Source organism: Styela clava, chromosome 4, assembly GCF_964204865.1.
Source record: "Styela clava chromosome 4, kaStyClav1.hap1.2, whole genome shotgun sequence".
Lineage (NCBI taxonomy): Eukaryota > Metazoa > Chordata > Ascidiacea > Stolidobranchia > Styelidae > Styela > Styela clava.
Window position 1 is genome coordinate 1,931,441 of NC_135253.1, and position 20,692 is coordinate 1,952,132.

A 20,692-nucleotide genomic window follows, 5' to 3' on the forward strand; every position below is an offset into this window, starting at 1 on the left:
CCTTTGACCTTGACGTTTTAAAGGCCTTCAGATGGCATTTCACTAGTGATGGCGGTATTTTCGTGCTTCTAAAGTTATACCCTATTGTCAAGTGATCTATTATTAACGTTATTCCGCCTTCACATTGCCGTTACCGTACCTGACTTAGTTCCAAAAGCTTATTTAACATACAAAAATAGAATCACTCAGAGATGCTTTTTCTATAAGTATAAGTTATAAGTTTATTTCGACTCCATAATCAGTAATAGATGATAAAAAAATAGATAAAAACAAAAGTAAAAGTAACTGATTATAGAATCGGGAAAGCGAACAAAACCTAGAGTAAGGTTTGAAACGTACAGATTTTAGATGGAAAGGTATTGATAAAAGAAGTAGTACGTGTTCGCTCACCCAAAAGTAAAAAAAAAACTAATTAAGGCACACACAATCATCGAGACATGATACAGTCGGAAGCGAAAAAAGTGAGACTTAAAAGTAAAAAGGAAGGAAAATATATAAATAAATAAAAAAAAATGAATAAATTCTTTTGCCACACCAAATTAATAATGTTATGAGGATTGCCAAATTGGATACCGAATTAGTCAACAAGAGTAATGTATTGTGGATAGAAAAGTATTCCTCAAAAGATATCGTCAACCTGATTATAATTAGAGTCATCTTATGCCAAATTGCCCAATCAGAATTGCCAAGTTGGATGTATGAAGAGGTGGGCTAGACCTGCTTCACTCATCAAATAGAAGCCACAACAAGCCAAATAACGTCCAAATTATTTTAAATACTATTAATCAATAACAGTACCGGTAATCAAAATTAAAATTAATTAGGGCGGTATGATACAGAGGTAGGAAAATTGGTTAAGGGAATATATATGGTGTTTAAGGTTTAAGTAAGGTTTCTAGGGTCATGGATTATAGACAAGTAACTTTAATTGAGGTTGTTGATCACTGCGGTCAGTTCAAATTCATCACGGATGATTCATCAGTCTGCAAGTTTTGTTGATGTATACACCTTTCATGTTGACATAGATAGCATTTAAATTGATCATCATGACGTCCTGAAAAACGAAAAATATATCTGCGAGTACAATATTCAATGATTGCAAATAAGGAATTAATAGAAAACTACCCCCCTACACCTTTGAGTGGAAGTTGTTGAATTGTGTAAATATTGATTAATATTAATTAAATATCATTAGACTGTTAGTTGAAAGACCTGAGAAAGAAGAGATTGTGGTTGGGACACAAGAGAAATTGTTCACAAACCATGCAAAAACCTTTCGATGTCGATCAAACCACACACATGTATGCCATTATCTTAGTCATTAACATCACACTAACCCTTACACATTTGCATGCTATACACAGCATAAATTTGATTAAGGATAAAAACTTTGTACACACGCAGGACACAGCATATAGTACTACAGCAAGTTAAAATGTAGGGGAGAATCCAAATATACCTCGACTGGTCACCTAATTACAATATTAGGTACAGGAGTTAAATTATACCGTCTACAACCCTCACAAAAAATCACACCACCCAAACAGAAAACAAAGTTCACGCATGTGGAATATCAGAAACCCAACATTGAAAAAAAAAAGGAAACATGCGCATGCAGATATCAGAATGTGAACAGCCATATTAAGGAGAATCTTATGCTATAGAACAAAATAAATGGCCAACTAGAATACAAAACAGATGGAGAGAGCTCAACTGCTTGTTCAAAATTAATTAGTAATCTCAGAAACAATAACAATAGGGGAGAATCTAAATATACCTCGACTGGTCACCGAATTACAATATTAGGTACAGGAGTTTAATTCTACTGTCTACAACCCTCACAAAGAATCACACCACCCAAATAGAAAACAAAGTTCACGCATGTGGAAAATCAGAAACCCAACATTGAAAGAAAAGGAAACATGCGCATGCAGATATCAGAATGTGAACAGCCATATTAAGGAAAATCTTATGCTATAGAACAAAATAAATGGCCAACTAGAATGCAAAACAGATGAAGAGAGCTCAACTTCTTTTTTAAAAAAATAAATTAGCAATCTCAGAAACAATAACAATGTTATGGGTGTTCAACATTCTCATGAAAACAATAAGTATGTGCAAGTGCTGAGTGTCCCAACTTATGTCATGGTCTTTCTTTTGAAGTTGTAGCTAATTACATACGAAAAATATATAACAGTGTGATTCTAATAATAAATTTTAATATTTTGATACCAAGTAGGACTTGACTTTTTTCTGAAAAGATTTTTTGGATTTTAATGTCTTCAAATTCAAGGGGAGAGAATTCCACAGCTTGGGCCCAGTATAACATGAGGCATGTTGGCTCACAGATGTACTCATGAAAGGTATGAACAGGTTGGAACTACTTCTTCGATTGGAAGTAATTTTAGTTAGTATGTCGTCGAAGCAGTTTGGCAAGGAATTGTTATGGAAATCATGGACTAATGATAATACTTCAAATTTCATTATATCTAGTAGCGCAATATCGATATGGACTTTTAAGTTGATTTACTTACTTTGAATGGGTTTCGAATTCTAAATCAGATTCCACGTGAGATATACGTTCATCGTGTCGCCACAAGTATTGATTTAGATATCGAGATACTTACTGCGAAAAGTGCTTGAGCTTGAACTGTGGGAGGGGAAAGGGATTGCTTCATACTTGAACACCAGGGGTTCACAGGTTTTGTTACAAATAGAAAAGCCCTACTGTTGTAAGTTCAATATCAGATGCTTGATATAACGAATTCAACAATAAGAGACTGAAGTCTTGATCAAAGTGGAGTAATTCTATAATTTTTCGAAATATTTCAATTCCTCGTCAATTCAAAGATGTTGAATGTAATTATTCCCTGTACAAATTTGGAATATTCTGTCAAATATAATTGAAGCATTCCAAGAAAATTGCCAGAATCGTTCTACTTAAAGCTGATTCCGCGCAAAATCCAACTGATTACTGCACTAGATGAATGGATATTCCTAAGTTTTTATAGAATTCTGACAGATGGCTAGTTGGACCAGATTTTTTGCGATTGACTGAGCGAAGCAAACCGAAGCTATTTGCAATTAGTTTTGGAAAAGAGGACAAAAGAATACAGACACAAACTTTGATGACTCGATGTTGAGTTGCGAAAAAAAGGACCGAATCTTGGAAGGAAAAATTCTGACACTAGTTTTGGACCCTACTCGACCCGCGTCAGGATTCTGCCTCATTGATGGATGACTTCCTGTGAATATTCATGGGGGTGGCTTTGTCGGCAGTCCGCGTGGTTATAAGTTTCAGTTTAGTTCGAGTTGGGGAAATATTCGAATATCCTATCGAATATTAGAATAACAGTTTACTGTTCTAATATATGTTAACACAACACGTGGCCTGGACACGGCACGTCGTTTGTACGTCGCCGAATTAAACGCTTGGACAGCACATCGTATGAGACACGAGAATCAGCATACACTTCTGGCTAACGGACAATGGCGTCAGAATTGAGTGTTATATTTGCGGTATAATATTTTTATTTATTTCCAGTGGATATGATATTATTTCAATTCCTCGATGAGCATAATGTCACCCTAATGTTGCATGATTTTTAACTATTCAGTTGGTCGTTTTGTAAAATTGGAAACATTAATACAAGTTCTTAATGAAGTAACATTGAGTCAATCTTATCAGAAATTTTCACCGATCCGCAGTGACGACATTTCATGAGTTATATTTAATGCAAAAACATGGATGTGACAGGAAAATACAACGAATCCCGAGGCCAGTAGCAAAGATATTGTTTACTTTTTCATTTTAAAGTGTCGATAAGAAAGATCAAAGCCGACGCGAAATATAATAATCAAAATAAAGTTAATTTGGAGACAGGGATTTCAAATTAATTTCTATAATTTCCCTGGCGTCTCGTCGACAATAATCGCACAGTAGTTTTCGAATTTGTCAAACAGAACGCGCAGTTCCGCAATAAATTGAAACAAATTAAACATCGATATCTACCAGATCGCAAGACTTGATACACGCGTGATTAAAAGAACCGACATTTTTATGTGGATGGCCGAAACAATCACGCCATAATCACGAAACATACTTCAGCCTATCTAAAATATGGTACCAAAATTTAAACATTATCTGTTTTGTTATGCTACTTCGTTTTCTTCTAGATATATATTCTATATGCGGGTATAATTTTGCCGTTTTGGCGTCTTTATCCACCTTTAACTGCTAAGACAGAGGTTTTGTATGATGTCATAATGAATATAACAAAACATATGAATTGTGGACCTTTATTCAGAAAACAAGCGATTCAGGCCAAGAACGCTCATTTACAAACATTCCTGAAAATGTGGAGCATAAGAAATTGACTTAAAACTCAAATACCTTTAGAGAGAAGAAAACCAGAAATCAAAAGGTTAGTGGGAGATGTGAGTTTAGCTTTCTGTGTAGATGGTTTTGTAAATTTCGGAAGGGTGATAATTGAGGCAATAGGTATTTTTCATTTCATTTTGAATACTTGAACACATGCTCATTCTCCTGGCTTTGACGTTAGGATATTCTTAAAATGCAATATATTTTTCAAATGTTCTCGGCTTTTCAAAAGAAAAGAAAATGTTTACATTCGTAGCTAAATATTAGTGGTTGAAGATCTTCGACAACGCACCCCCAATAAACAAGTCTTGTCACGAACAAAACGATTTGTTTCTGAACCAGTTACTAGTGTTTGATATTAGAGAGCAAGGGGTTCCAGCATATTATCTGTGCCGTAAAGTGCTATGTCCCAATGAAATTCAACTAAAAATCTGTTTAGTTTGTTCAAAACAGTCAACACGATGGAACTGGGAATGAAATCAGGAACATGCCATCTGCCGAAAACAATGAACATAAACTAAATATTTTATACGGCAAGACAACCCAATTTTTTTCTGTATTATAATATCACAACTTTCAGCATTTGAAATCAATCAGAACGATATAGATTAAAAACATACAAAATTCAACAGTATATACATACCTAATGTTTTGACTCTACAAGTAACACAATCAAACGAAATATGCCTTGGAGTAAACAAATCCAAGTTTTATGAATAAAATATTAAAGCAGTAGTTACTGCGCTAAGTTGACTGTAATACTGCCCTACATTATATTTGTATTAGACTTGAGAACATCAATTCTTACAAGCATTTGTAAACTCACAAATTGTCATTTCCAACAGATACATAGCGAGTACTACCAACAATACAGAACCTGTAAACACTGATTCACACTGAATACTGCCCTAGACTGAGACAAGACATCCAACCATTGCGCTTCTAATTTACCAATTATCATAATTAATCAACAAACTCACAACATACCATTGTGTAATGCGTCAGACGCGTCTTCGTAGTGTACGTAAAAACGTCAAATTTGCCCTGGCCAACTTTCGGGTGGAACAGTAATAATCTTTGATGATTTAGGAATGTATGTTAGTATGAATTTCAAGATAGCGGTTAACTGATTATGATTAGGCATTGCTTTTACCGAGCTTTATAGGGTAGATCAGGGTGGTTCACACCGCGGCCCGAAAACACATTCCTTGCGCCCCGCAGAACAATTTTAGCGTGTACTAAACCAGTGGTTCCCAAACTTTTTTGACAATCGCCCCCCTATAGTAGTTTATACAACTTCATCGCCCCCCGGCAATACAAAAAATATAAAGTCAGAAACGAATATATTACAGACCAAATAAAAAGACAAATCGTAGTTTATAGTGTTTTTTAATGAAATAGATGAGCTTGGTGTTCTTCAGCGAGTTTTTTATTGTATCTTAAATTACCCCGTATACGGGTGAAAAGGCGATTTCGTTGTTTTGATAGCAATAGTAGCACGGCTGAAAACCCCTTTTTCACTATATAATATAGGTAGGAAATGAAAGAATCCAGGGTTCTACCTCCTCAAAAACCGCCGTGTACTCTTGCCTTATAGTATTTCACTTACTAAATTCATCCTATTTCACATTAAAATAATGAAAACAAAGTTAATTTTCCCAAACTTATAATAATGATTTTCGTACATCTCATTCATTCGTACAGCATGATGACATGCACCAAAATACTTTGGTAAAATTCATCCCCGATTCCTCATCCTACCACGGCCTCCAGTCCGATCACCAGTCCATAAATAATCAGCCATTTGTTTTTGGATTCATGGACTCGGATGTGGAAGAAGTCGTGATCGACTATCGGCTACGGCTCGCGGGACAAAATTCAGGGTTGCCAGTCTTTTGCGGGTCGCATATATTTTATGAAAGTTAAAACGGAACAGTGCGCGAAAACTGCGACAATTCGTGAACTCAACTCAGTCGTCTTATTAAAAAAATATTACAATGACATTTAATGTGACACTGTCTTGTTGCTGCATCACGCTGAATAGCTTTACGACGCCAAATGTGGAACATTTTCTAAATAGGTATCACTAATTCAAGTTCTTTTCTTGTTCTTTGTAATGTTCATTTTTGAAAAAAATTGTTCGCACAAATATGTACTTCCAAACATCGAAGTGAATATTTTCGCATGATTTGTGAAATTTTGATAAAGATTTCCTTTAAGAAGATACATTCTTACAAAAATTAAGCAGTGATGAATGTCTCGAATAGAATATGAATTTTATTTTCTTATTGCATTGCAATATATTCGAATATTGACTGCGCTATTGAACCCCTGCCCTCAGCATCACCTTTTCTTCGTGTTTCCATTTGTCTAATTATAATTAAATTGTGGGCTCGTTAAACGAGTAGCTGTTCAATAGAACTTTTAGGATATAATAAAATTTAGTCCAAAGGTGTCTCACGATAAATTCTGTTACATAAAAAAATGTAATTTACTCCTCGAGCGTAGATTATAAATAAAAAAAATTCATCGTCAAAACCGCCGTTTGGATGTTTACCCGGACATAGACTTCCTTGTTTACTTCGTAACATTGGCCAATCAGCAAGATGCAAAAACGTAACAATGCCCCCTTTCACATCCGCTCAGACACGCTCACTAAGACAGATTTTCAGGCGTGGTCGTGAACATTACCTCAGTTTCGCTTTTTGAATTATGTTCGTTAGTTTTTAGTTTTTCTCGGAAATTTAAATATAAATCAATAAATTATTCGCTGTATAATTAAGAATAAGCTTTAAATACTTTATATATAAATAAATAAAAATAAACAAAGAAATGAACTGGATAAATCCATCACATCGGAAGAGATTTAGATACAAAGAGTTGTCATCAAGTGACGATGAAATTAATGAAACAACAGAGATAATGACACAAATTAGAGCAATTAAAGGGCAACATGTGATTATTGTCAGCAGTAAAAACAAAGAAAACAAGCTAGCAGATCTAAATAGTCTAAAAATCAGCAGAGAAATATCTCAAATTGTTGGAAATGTTGAAGAAGTTCGAAAGTTGCCATCAGGTGATCTAAAAATAACATGTAAAACTGATGAAGACAGGAAAAAAATGGAGGATATTAAAACATTTCAGAACATTCCTGTTGAGTGCAAAAAATGGATACAAAAGTCTACTGGAATAGTTCGCAATATATATCTGGATATCACTACTGATGAACTAAAAAATGAATGAACTAGGATAGGATAGGATAGGATTTACATATTTATCCCGGGGGAGAGGAAAGTCGATAAGACGGCTTATCCATATGGCGAACCACGGCCTCTCGTCCGGTTACCATTTCAAGTCGGGTATGGGATTAGTTTTTACTGTATTGTTTGTTTTCGGAAGCATGGACTTGGTGGTGGAGGAAGCCGTAACCGACCAGCGGTTACGTGAACCACCCAACGACGGCGAGGAGTCCAGCAATCCTCTCGCACATAACCATCCCTGCATGGGATTCGAACCTGCGAACCCACGCAGAGTAATTAGAGGTGCGGTGGCGAGCGTATTCCTAACGCTTAGCCCGTTGAGCCACACCGCCGCGCCACTAGAAGCGGTGTATCTCAGGTTCGTAGAATAATGAGAAACTCAGAAAATGGGGAAAAGATAGAAACAAAAACAGTTGTAGTCACATTTGATTCCCCAAATAAACCATCACATTTATTTCTTGGTTATGAACGATTCAAGGTGGAGCAGTACATCATACGATGTTTCAAGTGCCAAAGGTTTGGACATATTGCAAAATTTTGTAAAAGTAAAGTAAAATGTGCAAATTGCGGATCGGAACATTCTACGAATGAGTGCACAATACCAAGCAAATGCTATCGATGCCTGGGAAATCATAGCGCTGCTAGCCCCAAATGCCCAGAGTATAAGAAGCAAAAAAACATTCAAATTCTACAAAAGCAAGGAAACATGACCTATGCTGAAGCAGCACATACAATTCAGGCGAAGAAAATTATGCAACCTCAAAATCAAAAATATGATCAAAAACAACAAAAGAGAACAGAATCAGAGTCAACACAATCAAAACAGGCAAAAACAAAAAAATCGATTCCATACTCACCAACTCAACAGAATCCAATTCCACAAACATCAACCATGGACATAGTGAGCTTGATCGAATTCATTACAGATATCCTAAAAAGAATAGTCGCAATGAAAACACCAACTGAATATAATATAACAAAGATAATTGCTGAGGTAGCAAAAACAAGACTCAAAATTGATATGACAACAACGGATCAAATAGAAAATTTGGTCAAATGGATGAGAAAGACCAAAATGAAACGTCCTGGTGGCCCTCACAATTTTACAATGGAATTCTAGAAGCATCAAAAATAAAATTTCAGAATTAGTTCATTTTATATACCATACACATCAAATACCAGATATAATTTGCTTACAAGAGACATGGTTGAATCCAAAAGACGAAATAGACATACCAGGATACCAAATTTTATAGGAAAGACAGGCTCAGAAGAAGGGGAGGAGGATGCTTAATAGCAGTGAAAACTTCTTTATCATTCCAAAGAATACAGGTTACGACAACGCAAATTGAAATGAAGGCAATAGAAATTAATGGATTTTATTTGTTCAATGTATACAACCCTGGAGTAAATATCACACAGGAGGTTTTGAATGAAATTCTTAATATACACAGACAAAAAGTAATCATATGTGGAGATTTCAATGCCCAAAACACTATTTGGCATTGTTCACAGTCAAATTCAAGAGGACAGGTTCTACAGTCATTCATTGAAAGCCATGAATTAGTTATTTTAAATGATGAAATGCCTACAAGAGTGGGAAATGGGAATGAAAGCTCTGTCATTGATTTATGCATAACAACGAAAGACATTGCCCACTTATGCATGATGGAGATATTACATGAAAATTTAGCAAGTGACCATAATTTAATCGGGATGTCATTGAACTCATATAAAAACACTTCAAAGGCAACAAGGCAACCATACATCTCGACTAAAAGAACAGACTGGGAAAAATATAAAATTGAAAGCTTCAATCACATAAATGGTTCAACAATAAACGATGACGTTGAACTTTTTAATACAAACCTGTGTCAGGGCATAATTCTCAGCGTCACATCATGTACTCCACAAAATGTGATTGCTTTATCGAAAAATGCAATACCATGGTGGAATAAAATTTGCAGCAAGGCTGTAAAAGAAAAAAAAGAAAGCATATAGGAAACTAAAAAGAAGTTCTCTACCCCAAGACCTAGTGGCATTTAACAAGGCGGTAGCAACATCAAAAAAAGTAATACTACTTGTTTGGAATACTATAAAGAAAATGAAGGGGAATATACAAAACAATGACTATAAACTAAAATCCGGAAATAGGGAGATAACAAACAACAAGGGAAAAGCTGATGTACTTGCCGGAGTGTTTGCCCAAACCATGTGTTCAGACAGTCAAGATGATGTATATAACACAAATAAAAATATTCGTCAACAGTATTACAACCAAGTTAAAATGGAAATTCAACAAAGCACAAACCCAATTATGTCATCATATAATAGACGAATAACAATACATGATCTAGAGAGGGCATTGAAAGATTGTAAAGATGATACTACCCCAGGGGAAGATCAGGTTACATACAAGATGATCAAAAAACTTCCAGGACCATGCAAAGGAATAGTCCTTAACTTATTTAACAACATCTGGGATACCGGACAAATACCAGTAGCATGGAAGCACTCAACCATGATACCAATCCATAAAACAGGTAAACCGAAATCAGACCCAGACCCAGCCTATTTCTCTAACCTCTTGCTTATGTAAAATTATGGAAAAAATTGTTGGCAACAGACTGATGATATATTTAGAATTGAAAGGAAAACTCAACAATATTCAAAGTGCTTTTCGCAAACAAAGATCCACACTTGATACACTCATTACCCTTCAAGATACAACCACAAAATCTCTTCAAACAAGACAAGCAACTTTAGCTGTATTTCTTGACTTTAATAAAGCTTATGACACTGTATGCCACCATGGACTAATAGGAAAAATAGCAGACATGGGAATAAATGGAAAAATGTTCAACTTTTTTGATAATATTTTAGAAAACCGATCATTCTGTGTTAGAGTTGAAGACAAGTTATCTGATACATACCATCCGATACGAGGACTTAGTCAAGGTTCAATTCTGTCTCCATATTTCTATCTCATTTTTGTAAATGATCTTCCATCAACTTTACGAGATACAGATTGTGGACAGTTTGCTGATGATTTTGGGATATACAAAACAGGAAGAAATATTGAATTTTTGGAACGTAGCGTTCAATCAAATCTGAAAAAAATAGAAGAATGGTGTATCACATGGGGTATGAAAATATCTCCTAGTAAATGTTCAGCTGTGTTATTTAGCAACAAAAGAAGAAATCCAGAAATTAAGTTACAAATTGGAGGAGTAAATATACCAATACTTGACAAAGTAAAATTTTTGGGCATGATATTTGATAAGAAAATGACATGGAAAGAACATATAGAAAATATCGTAACAAAAGCAGCGCAGAGATTAAATATTTTGAAATATGTTAGTGGTTCCAAATGGGGATCACAATGCTACTATTATACCGCTCCTTAATTCGCTCGTTGTTCGATTATGGAACCCAAATCTATAGCACAGCATCAAAAACATTGCTAACAAAATTGGAAACAATACAAAATCAAGCCCTTCGCATTTGCATTGGAGCTATGAGAAGCACACCAATGGATGCAGTATTGAATGCATGCTCAGAAACACCACTGGCATTAAGAAGTAAACAATTATGCTTGAATTACCGATTAAAATTACAAAACTCGGTTCAACTTACCTCAGCAAAAGTACTCGAAGAATCCTGGCAACATGAATATGTGGGAGATAAATTTGTATCATTCAAAACTATAACAGAGCTTGAAGAAAATGACTTGTCAAAACCTGAAAATAAAGACCAAATAAAACATTATATACAAGAAAGATGGAATATACAATATAAACAAAACATATCAGGACTATACTATAAAAGAATATTTCCGGAAATATTACCAAATTACTCGAAAAAAATAAAAGAATCAAGAATACAAACAAGAAATATTTTTAGACTTCAAACAGGACATGGTATGCTAAATAAACATCTTTCGAAATTCAATAAAAATGTAGATGAAATATGCCAACAATGCAACAGGGAAGTTGAAGACACTGAACATTTTTTAATACACTGTCCAAAATATGAACAATATCGAACCAACATTCGAAATCTTTGCAGAAGAAAAAATGTACCATTTACATGTGAAAACATACTATATGAGGTGAAATTTAGAAATGCCATAAATTGGTTCATCATTCAAACTGGAAGAAAACTTTGAACACATTACGAAATACTATACTTACCAATCTGAGAATCAAAACAAAACTGAAAGCACAACCGAGTTGTTGACAAGCAGGTTCACGCCATGACGACAAAAAATGGCTGTAGCGAATTGGTGAAGTGTGTGCAATTTTACTGCAATAGAATAGTGCAAAGAGCATATATATATATTCATTGAATAGTGTGGATTGTTTTTTTTTTCACAACATTTTAGTGACAGATTTTCCATTGTTCAGCACGAAATGCTATTTTGCGAAGTGATTTTTAATTCACTTTTTAAATAAAAATAAAAAAAAATCAATGATTACTTTGTCTTCCTATAAGTTTCAGTTTAATTACAGGAATCAAAAATTAGTGTAGAAATAGCTTAGATAGACTAGGCTAAAATTTTTGATCGGTACTTTTAAAAAACAGATTGTTGAATGGTGTGTATTAGAATGATAGTTTGAAACAAATACTCCATTTTACAGGCAACAACTCGCGAAACCACTCTTAAAATAAACACCGAAAATTTTAAAATGGTAAAGTATGGGAAGAATTTTCCGCGGTCAAAGGTCGGGGAAAGGTCCATACAGCGAATCGTCTCGGGCCAGATCATTTTACTCCGGCCGTATTTTGCCGACCACTGGGATAAGCAACTACCGTCCCTTACTGCGAAGACGAGTCCAGAAATCCTTTCGCGTGTGATAATCGCCCACATGATGCAAGCCTGCGAATGCACACAGATTACAGAATTAAGTGCGCCGAACATAAAACAGGTTTTGCGAAATCGCGCCCCCTATCGCCCCCTTCGACTTTTTCGCCCCGCTCTGTATCGTTTTCGCCCACTGGGGGGCGATATCGCCCACTTTGGGAATCACTGTACTAAACCATTGGTAGATATGTGTATTTATTGGCAGAATATTTTTGAGTTATTTTTAAACTATTCCAACTGGGATTGGCCTTTTTCCTAATCCCGATGTCGAGATTGATGTTTGGTAAAATCGCGGAATTTCAATGTTGTTTCTATAAACGTCAAGACTATGCCAGGATGGAAATGATCGATAGAAGGACAATGAATTGTCTTGTGCAGACATGACCAAGCCGATGAGATGAATCGCGCTTTCATCTAAACTTCGTACATTAATCTCGCTTTGAGTAACTTCTCAATTTGAGAGACGTTTTGAGCATTTATTTTAGTAAAAACACTTCTCTATTTTCAAGCGTTGGCCATGTGACAGCAATGACGAAACGCAGACCAGACTTAGTAGTTGTTCTGTTTTTCGTTGACGTTACCACCAGACCTTGTCACGCTAAAAGTAATAAAATTAGTCAAATAAATGAATTCATCATACAATAAGTGTAGAAAAAGTTACCAAGAAAGTAGAAACGTATTTCCTTCTCCACAACAACGTTCAATGACAGTGTTTGGTGTGTTTCCAAGTAATATCTACCACGGACGAATATAATTTTAAGCGACATTAAAAAATCAAACATGGGGAAAGATGCCAAAAATTCAACGATACTTCTCAAGAAGCAAATGGGTAAACTCGCGATGTTTTATCACTTTTGGGTTTTCTTCTACTGTGGCCCGCGAGACATCGTCAAAAGTTTTTGCGTCCCACCAACCTCGCAACCTTGGACCACCCTAGGGTAGATCTTATATTACGGATGCTGCAATTATTAGGAACGTAAATGAATATTGCCTCGGTGAAAGATGTAGAGAAATCGATTTTCAATACGATTCCAGAAAATCTGTGGATTCGACACGCATGTAAATTTGGATTCGAATCTCGCTCCATCCCATTCACTAAGACAAGTGATAACTTCATCATATATATAAATCACAGCGTTGGTTTGGGATCAAATGTTATTACTTTGGGCCACATACCATGTATTTAGAAGATTGTCAATCATACCTACCCGTTCCTTATTTTTTATAATGTAAAAAATTCTAATTGTACAGGCATTCAGTGAATGCGAGTATCGGCTTTTCTAATCTTATTTCTCCGCATTCAATTGCTAGGACATCGGTGCCATATGCCATGCAATCACGAGAAAAACAAAGCATATATAATCAGGGATGGCGAACCTTTTTCGATGAATGGGTCGAAAATAATATTTTTATCGCGTAAAAGAAGAGAGTGGGTCACAGATATTTAATCAATGTTTGTATCTATAAAAAAACTTCTGAAACAAATCTTATGAGTTTCTGTTGGTGTTGGTGTAGTTTTGGGCTTTACTTATGCAGTACTTCTATCAGGGACTTTTTTTGGCATTCGATTTTATGAAATAGGAGTACGAAAACACGGATATGAATTACGAAAAACGTTCATGACGATGCGGCAAACTATTTCACTGTTCCAAAGCGTTTGAAGGGAATTCCACTCTGATAGTGTTATATTTTTTGATCAGTTTTCAACCACATTAAGGCACTTCTACACTGCCCCGTTGTTATTTCAGATTTCTAGGTTTTTATTTCAAGTCTGAAATTTTTTTTACTCAACGGCATTGTAGGCGATAAACTAATAAAAATCAAAGTGGCATCTAGTTCTCGTATTATCTCGACGTTGCGAGAAATAAACAGATCAATTGCATTGTTATGTCATAAACGATATCAGAGCCAATAGCTGAATAACGGTACACGGCGGTGCAGACTTGCGTCTAAGATTAGGGGTTTTGAAAATATCCATACCGGTCCAAAATTAACAATTTGAGAATAAGCGATCGCGGCCCCGACGGTACATTATAATAGTTTAGTTATTGTTAGATTAATTTATGACCGGTTTTATCAATTTTTATTACTAATATGTTAGCATTTTATTTTTATTTTATTCGTGCCTTGGCGGGTCACGAATAAAACGCGGTGGGTCACTTTGTGACACGTGCGTCAGTGGTTCGCCATCCCTGATATATATTGTGTTATTTTTATCCTAGGTAACATTCGAGACACGCGAACGACCACACATTCCCATTTTTTGACACATGTGGATACCAAGAGATAACCACAAAATAAGCCTAAGAGAATGATAACAGCAGCAAAATATGTGGATAATACAATATGTAAGTTTAGCTTTCTTTGACTTGTTAAATACTTGCACTATGATCTTCAAACCTCATTTTTATACTAGCCCATTCATCAGAAACTTAGCAAATGTAAAGGTTGTGCATGTGGGATAAGTAGTGTAAACTAAGGTTTTCCACTACGACTCCGAGTTACAAGGTAACTAAAGTCGTGTCCTGTCCATTGGTATCCAATTTAATGTCTTCAATCTATGCACTTTATTATCATCCTTAAACACATCTGATGTTGACGTCGGCGTTAACAGTCTTAGTACTTCAGTATTGGTTTTAATGATAAATTGACTTTTTTTGACAAGGACTCAAAGAACAGCCGCGAGTATGCTATCTCTACGCGATGATACAAAATAAGACAATGATAAATTTAACATTGCATAAATTACAGCAATCCTCAATACCTATTCGGATAATATATGAATAAACCTAACAATATTCTAATTATAAAATTCTCTCTTTATATTCATTTTGCAAAGTATGGCATAAGTCAAACACGGAATAGGAAAACCCATCATTAATAAAATATACAACTGCACAGCAAACTCTTTGATCAGCATTGTGCAACGAGCATCTACCTCGTGGCAACTAAATTTATTGAAGGCCGTAAAGCGTGGGGGTGGGGTGATAAGTCACTTATTACATCACAGTAAAGAGAAGGACGAATATAAAGCGAGACTAATTTGACAGGGCCTAAATGAAGGGGCTTAAGGTTCCATAAAAGGGACAATCAAACATTTCGTACATACCAGCCTCATAAATTATATGAAATGTTTTATGGATAACATAGAAAATGATGTTAAAAAAAAACAAGAAATGTTTGCTCAACTTCCAAAAACAATTGAAGGAATAAATACAGAAACAAAACCTATGAAGATGACCAAATTGTCAATGCAAAAAAATCAAAAAAAGGATAGAACCAAAAACCAGCATCCATCCCCTCAGAGATAATTCGAATTATACACCTAATATTTCTATAGTGAGAATGTATGTTAAGTATGTGTAACTGTGTGTGTGTGGTGTGGATGCTATATATATAGTGTGTAGTTTGTGCGTAAATGTACTAAAAGAGTTTCAAGTAGACAGAGCTTCATTATGCCACGCACATAATTATAATTGGATATGAGCACTATGGAGTAAGAGCGCTGTTTTGGGGAATCCCCTAACTTTCGATCGATAAGTCTTCGGTCTCTGACGGATATTCTCGTATTTTGTTTTAATTAGTATTTTTGTGAATTCTACAATCCTGAGCTGTTCGTACAATACTTATGGCGCTCCAGTACTGTACGTACCAATGCGAAGGCAGTAAAGCAAAGAATCCTAAGGTAAAATGCCCTGGTAAGTATACTACGATAGCCCCCGCAAATTAGCGATTTGCAAGCGTTTTTAATCGACCGAGGATCATCATAAAACATAACTTATGGTGGTTTCCGTTTTTATTTTGAGTAATTTGTATTGCCGCTTTTCAATCTAGAAAAATTTAGGTTGCCGCCATTGACACCTACCAGAAAAAAAATTATACCTCGTTGTTCGAGCTCGCGAGGAATACCACTTAGATATTTATCCACACTTGTGCCGACTCGTGTTTTCGTCCGCAAGTACGGTAAATTTCGGAAATCCAATCGTTTGATTAAGCGACGCGCAAGTGACCTGTCGCGTCACCTGTTACCAAATTTTCGAATAGTAAATTGCTATTCTAATAGTTGAATATTCGAATATAAGTCCAGTATATGATCCAGTAATTATGGACTTGGTTTATGTTAAGTGAATAAACTTTTTATGTTTTATGTAAATTCTAACAGGAATCGTAACTTGGCTGATGGTTAAGTTTCGCAAAACATTTCCGACTCGTTGCGAACTCATTCGAACGCTCCGCGTACTCATTTGAGACCGCGGACTCGGGTTGGGAAACACTGCACTAAACGAACACGCAGCTCGTATAAGTTTCTAAAGTTTTACAAAACGACTTAAATAATAAAGATTTAATAAACATTCGTGTCTCGGTAAGATATACGTTCATTGTGTCGCCACAAGTATTGATTTAGATATCGAGGGATTTACTGCGAAAAGTGCTTGGGCTTGAACTGTGGAAGCAAGTAGGATTGCTTCATACTTGAACACCAGGAGTTCACAGTTTAGTCACAAATAGAAAAGCCCTTACTGTTGTAAGTTCAATATCTGATGCTTGGGATGAAGAATTCATCAATCGGAGACTGAAGTCTTGATCAAAGTGGAGTGATTCTATAAATTTTAAAAATATTTCGATTCCTCGTCAATTCAAAGATGTTCAATGTAAATATTTCCTGTACAAATTTGGCATATTCTGTCAAATAATATCAAAGCATTCCAAGACGAATTGCCACAGTCGTTCAACTTAACGCTAATTCCGCGTAAAATCCCACTGATTACTGCACTAGAAAAATGGATATTCCTGAGTTTTTATAGAATTCTGACAGATGTCAAGTTGAACCAGCTTTTTTGCGATTGACTGAGCGAAGCAAACCGAAGCTATTTGCAATTAGTTTTGGAAAAGAAGACAAAAGAGTACAACGACAATAACTTTGATGACTAGATATTGAGTTGCGGAAAAAGTGCCGGACTTGGAAAAAAAAAATTCTGGCACTAGTTTTTGACCCTACTCGACCCGCGTCAGGATTCTGCCTCATTTATGACTTTCTGTGAATATTCATGGGGGTGGCTTCGTCAGCAGTCCGCGTGGTTATAAGTTTTAGTTTAGATTGGGTTGGGAAAAATATTCGAATATCGTACCGAATATTAGAGTGACAGTTTACTGTTCTAATATCTGGTAACACAACACGTGCCTGGGACACGACACGTCATTTGCGTGTCGCTGAATTAAACGATTACACAGCACAGCGCACGAGACACGAGAATCAGCATACACTCCTGGCTAACGGACAATGACGTCAGAATTGAGTGTTATATTTGCGTTATAATATTTTTATTTATTTCTAGTGGATATGATATTGTTTCAATTCCTCGATGAGCATAATGTTCCCCCAATGTCGCATGATTTTCAATTATTCAGTTGTAAGTTTTGTAAAATGGGAAACATTGATACAAGTTTTTAATGAGGTAACATTTAGTCAATCATATCAGAAATTTTTACCGATCCGCAGTGACGACATTTCATGAGTTACATTTAATGCAAAATCAAGGATGCGACAGAAAAGTACAACGAATCCCGAGACCAGTAGCAAAGATATTTTTCACTTTTTCATTTTAAAGTAACGATAAGAAAGATCAAAGCCGACACGGAAGATAATAATCAAAATAATGTTAATTTGGAGATGGGGATTACAAATTCATTTCTATAATTTCCCTGGCGTTTCGTCGACAATGATCGCACAGTAGTTTTCGAATTTGTCAAACAGAACGCACAGTTCCGCAATAAATTAAAAAAAAATTAAGCATGAGAAATTGACTCAAAACTCAAATACCCTCTGAGAGAAGAAATCGAAAGTTTAATGGAAGATGTGAGTCTAGCTTTCTGTGTAGATGATTTTGTAACTTTCGGAAGGGTGATGAAAGTAGGTTTTGATCCTTCTCTAGAAACATTAGCAATGTTTCGTTTCATTTTGAATACTTGAATACATGCTCATTCTTCTGGTTTTGACGATAGGATATTCTTCAAATGTTTTTGACTATTTAGAAGAAAGGGGAAAGTTTACATTCGTAGTTGAGTATTAGTGGTTGGAGATCTTCGACAACGCGCCCCTAATAAACAAGTCCTGTCACGAACTAAACGATTTGTTTCTGAACCAGTTATTAGTGTTAAGTGCTGTCCTAATGAAATTCAACTAGGAATCTGTGTAGTTTGTTCAAAACAGTCAACACGATGGAACTTGGAATAGAATCAGGAACATGGCATCTGCTGAAACAATGAACATAAACTAAATATTTCATACGGCAAGGCAACCCAATTTTGCAGTATTATAATATCACAACTATCTATATTTCAAATCAATCAGAACGATATAGATTAAAAACTTACAAAATCCAACAGTATATACATACCTATTGTTTTGACTCCACAATCAAAACCATTGAACGAAATATGCTCTGAAGTAAATAAAATCCAAGCTTTATAACTAAAATATTAAAGCAGTAGTTACTGTGCTCATCTGACTGCCCTAAATTATATTTGTATTACACTTGAGAACCTCACTTCTTGAAGAATTTGTAAATTTACAAATAGTTATTTCCAACGAATACATAACGAGTACTATCAACAATACAGAACCTGTAAACACTGATTCACACCGAATATTGGCCTAGACTGAGACAAGACATTCAAACATTGCGCTTCCAATTTATCAATTAACTTAATTAATCAACAAACTCACAACATACCATTGTGTAGTGCGTCAGATGCGCGTTTGTAGTTTACGTAAAAACGTCAAATTACCCTGGCCAACATTCGGATGGAGCAGTAACAACCTATGATGATTTAAGAATGTATGTTAGTAGGAAGTTTGAGGATAGCAGTTATACATAATTATGAATAGGTACTGGTTGTGCCGAGCTTGATAGGGTAGATCAGGGTGGTCCAACCCGCGGCCCGAGCACACATTCCTTGCGCCCCGCAGAACAGTTTTAGCGTGTACTATACCATTGGTAGATATGTGTTTTTGCTGGCAGAATATTTTCGAGTTATTTTTAAACTATTCCAACTGGGATTGGCCTTTTTCCTTATCCCGATGTCCGGATTGATGTTTGGTAAAATCGCGGAATTTCAATGTTGTATCCATAAACGTCAAGACTGTGCAAATATGGAAATGACTTCCCGTGATCGGTACGAAGAGAAATGATTGATTGTCTTGTGCAGACAGGACCAAGCCGATGAGATGAGTCGCGCTTTCATCTAAATTTCGTTCATTTTTTTAATTTGTGAGTTTTGTGCCTTTATTTTAGTTAAAACACTTCTTTATTTTCAAGCATTGGCCATGTAACAGCAGTGATGAACAACAGAGCAGACTTGAGCCCCAAGCGATCTAGTATGTAGCTGGGTCAAGAGTCCCAACTTAGACGTAATTTCGGTTGTTTAAGGACAATACTACCAGACCTGGTCACTCTAAAAGTAGTGAAATTAGTCAAATATATATGAATTCTTCATACAATAAGTCAATAACTGTAAAAAATAGGCCAAAGAAAAGGAAACATATTTTCTTTCCCACAACAACGTTCAACCACAGTGTCTGGTGTGTTTCTAGGTAATATCTACCACGGAAGAATATATTTTTGAGCGACATCACAAAACCATCTCTGAGAAAAGTTACCAAAATTACCACGGTATTTTTCAAGAAGCAAATGGTAAACTAGCGATGTTTTCACCACTTTCTGCTGGTTTTCGGTTACTGCGGCTCAGCCCAGTTTTCTGCTACATCGCCAGAAGTTTTTGCGGCCCGACTACCTTCAACCTTAGACCATCTTGAGGTAGATAGTATGTAACGAATACTGCAATTAGTCGGAACACAAATGAATATTGCTTCGGTAAAACATGTATAGAAATAGATTTTCAATACGATTCTCGAAAATCTTTAGATTCGAATCTCGCTCCATCCCAATCACTAAGACGAGTAATAATTTCACAACGTCTATATATGCATCACGGAGTTGATTTTGAATTAAATGTAATTAGTTTGAGCCACATATCATGTATTTGGAAAATTGTCAATCATATCTCCCTGATACTTATTTTTTATACTGTGGAAAATTCTAATTGTACAGGCATTCAGGAATGCGAATTAAAAATTTTCTGTGGATAATAAAATATATAAGTTTGACTTGTTATATACTTGCTCTG

General features: G+C 35.6%; 1 long non-coding RNA gene across 1 annotated transcript; it reads right to left on the reverse strand.

Moving 5' to 3' along the window:
• Positions 1 to 233: 233 nt before the first annotated feature.
• On the reverse strand, positions 234 to 19,104 carry LOC120336749 (uncharacterized). The gene is made up of 8 exons (XR_013475172.1): positions 18,904 to 19,104; positions 11,835 to 11,946; positions 11,278 to 11,381; positions 10,575 to 10,751; positions 9,511 to 9,613; positions 8,499 to 8,572; positions 5,025 to 7,462; positions 234 to 1,054 (listed from the first exon to the last, which is right to left on the reverse strand). It is a non-coding gene; the product is annotated as an uncharacterized LOC120336749 (long non-coding RNA).
• Between the last annotated feature and the right edge of the window lie 1,588 nt (positions 19,105 to 20,692).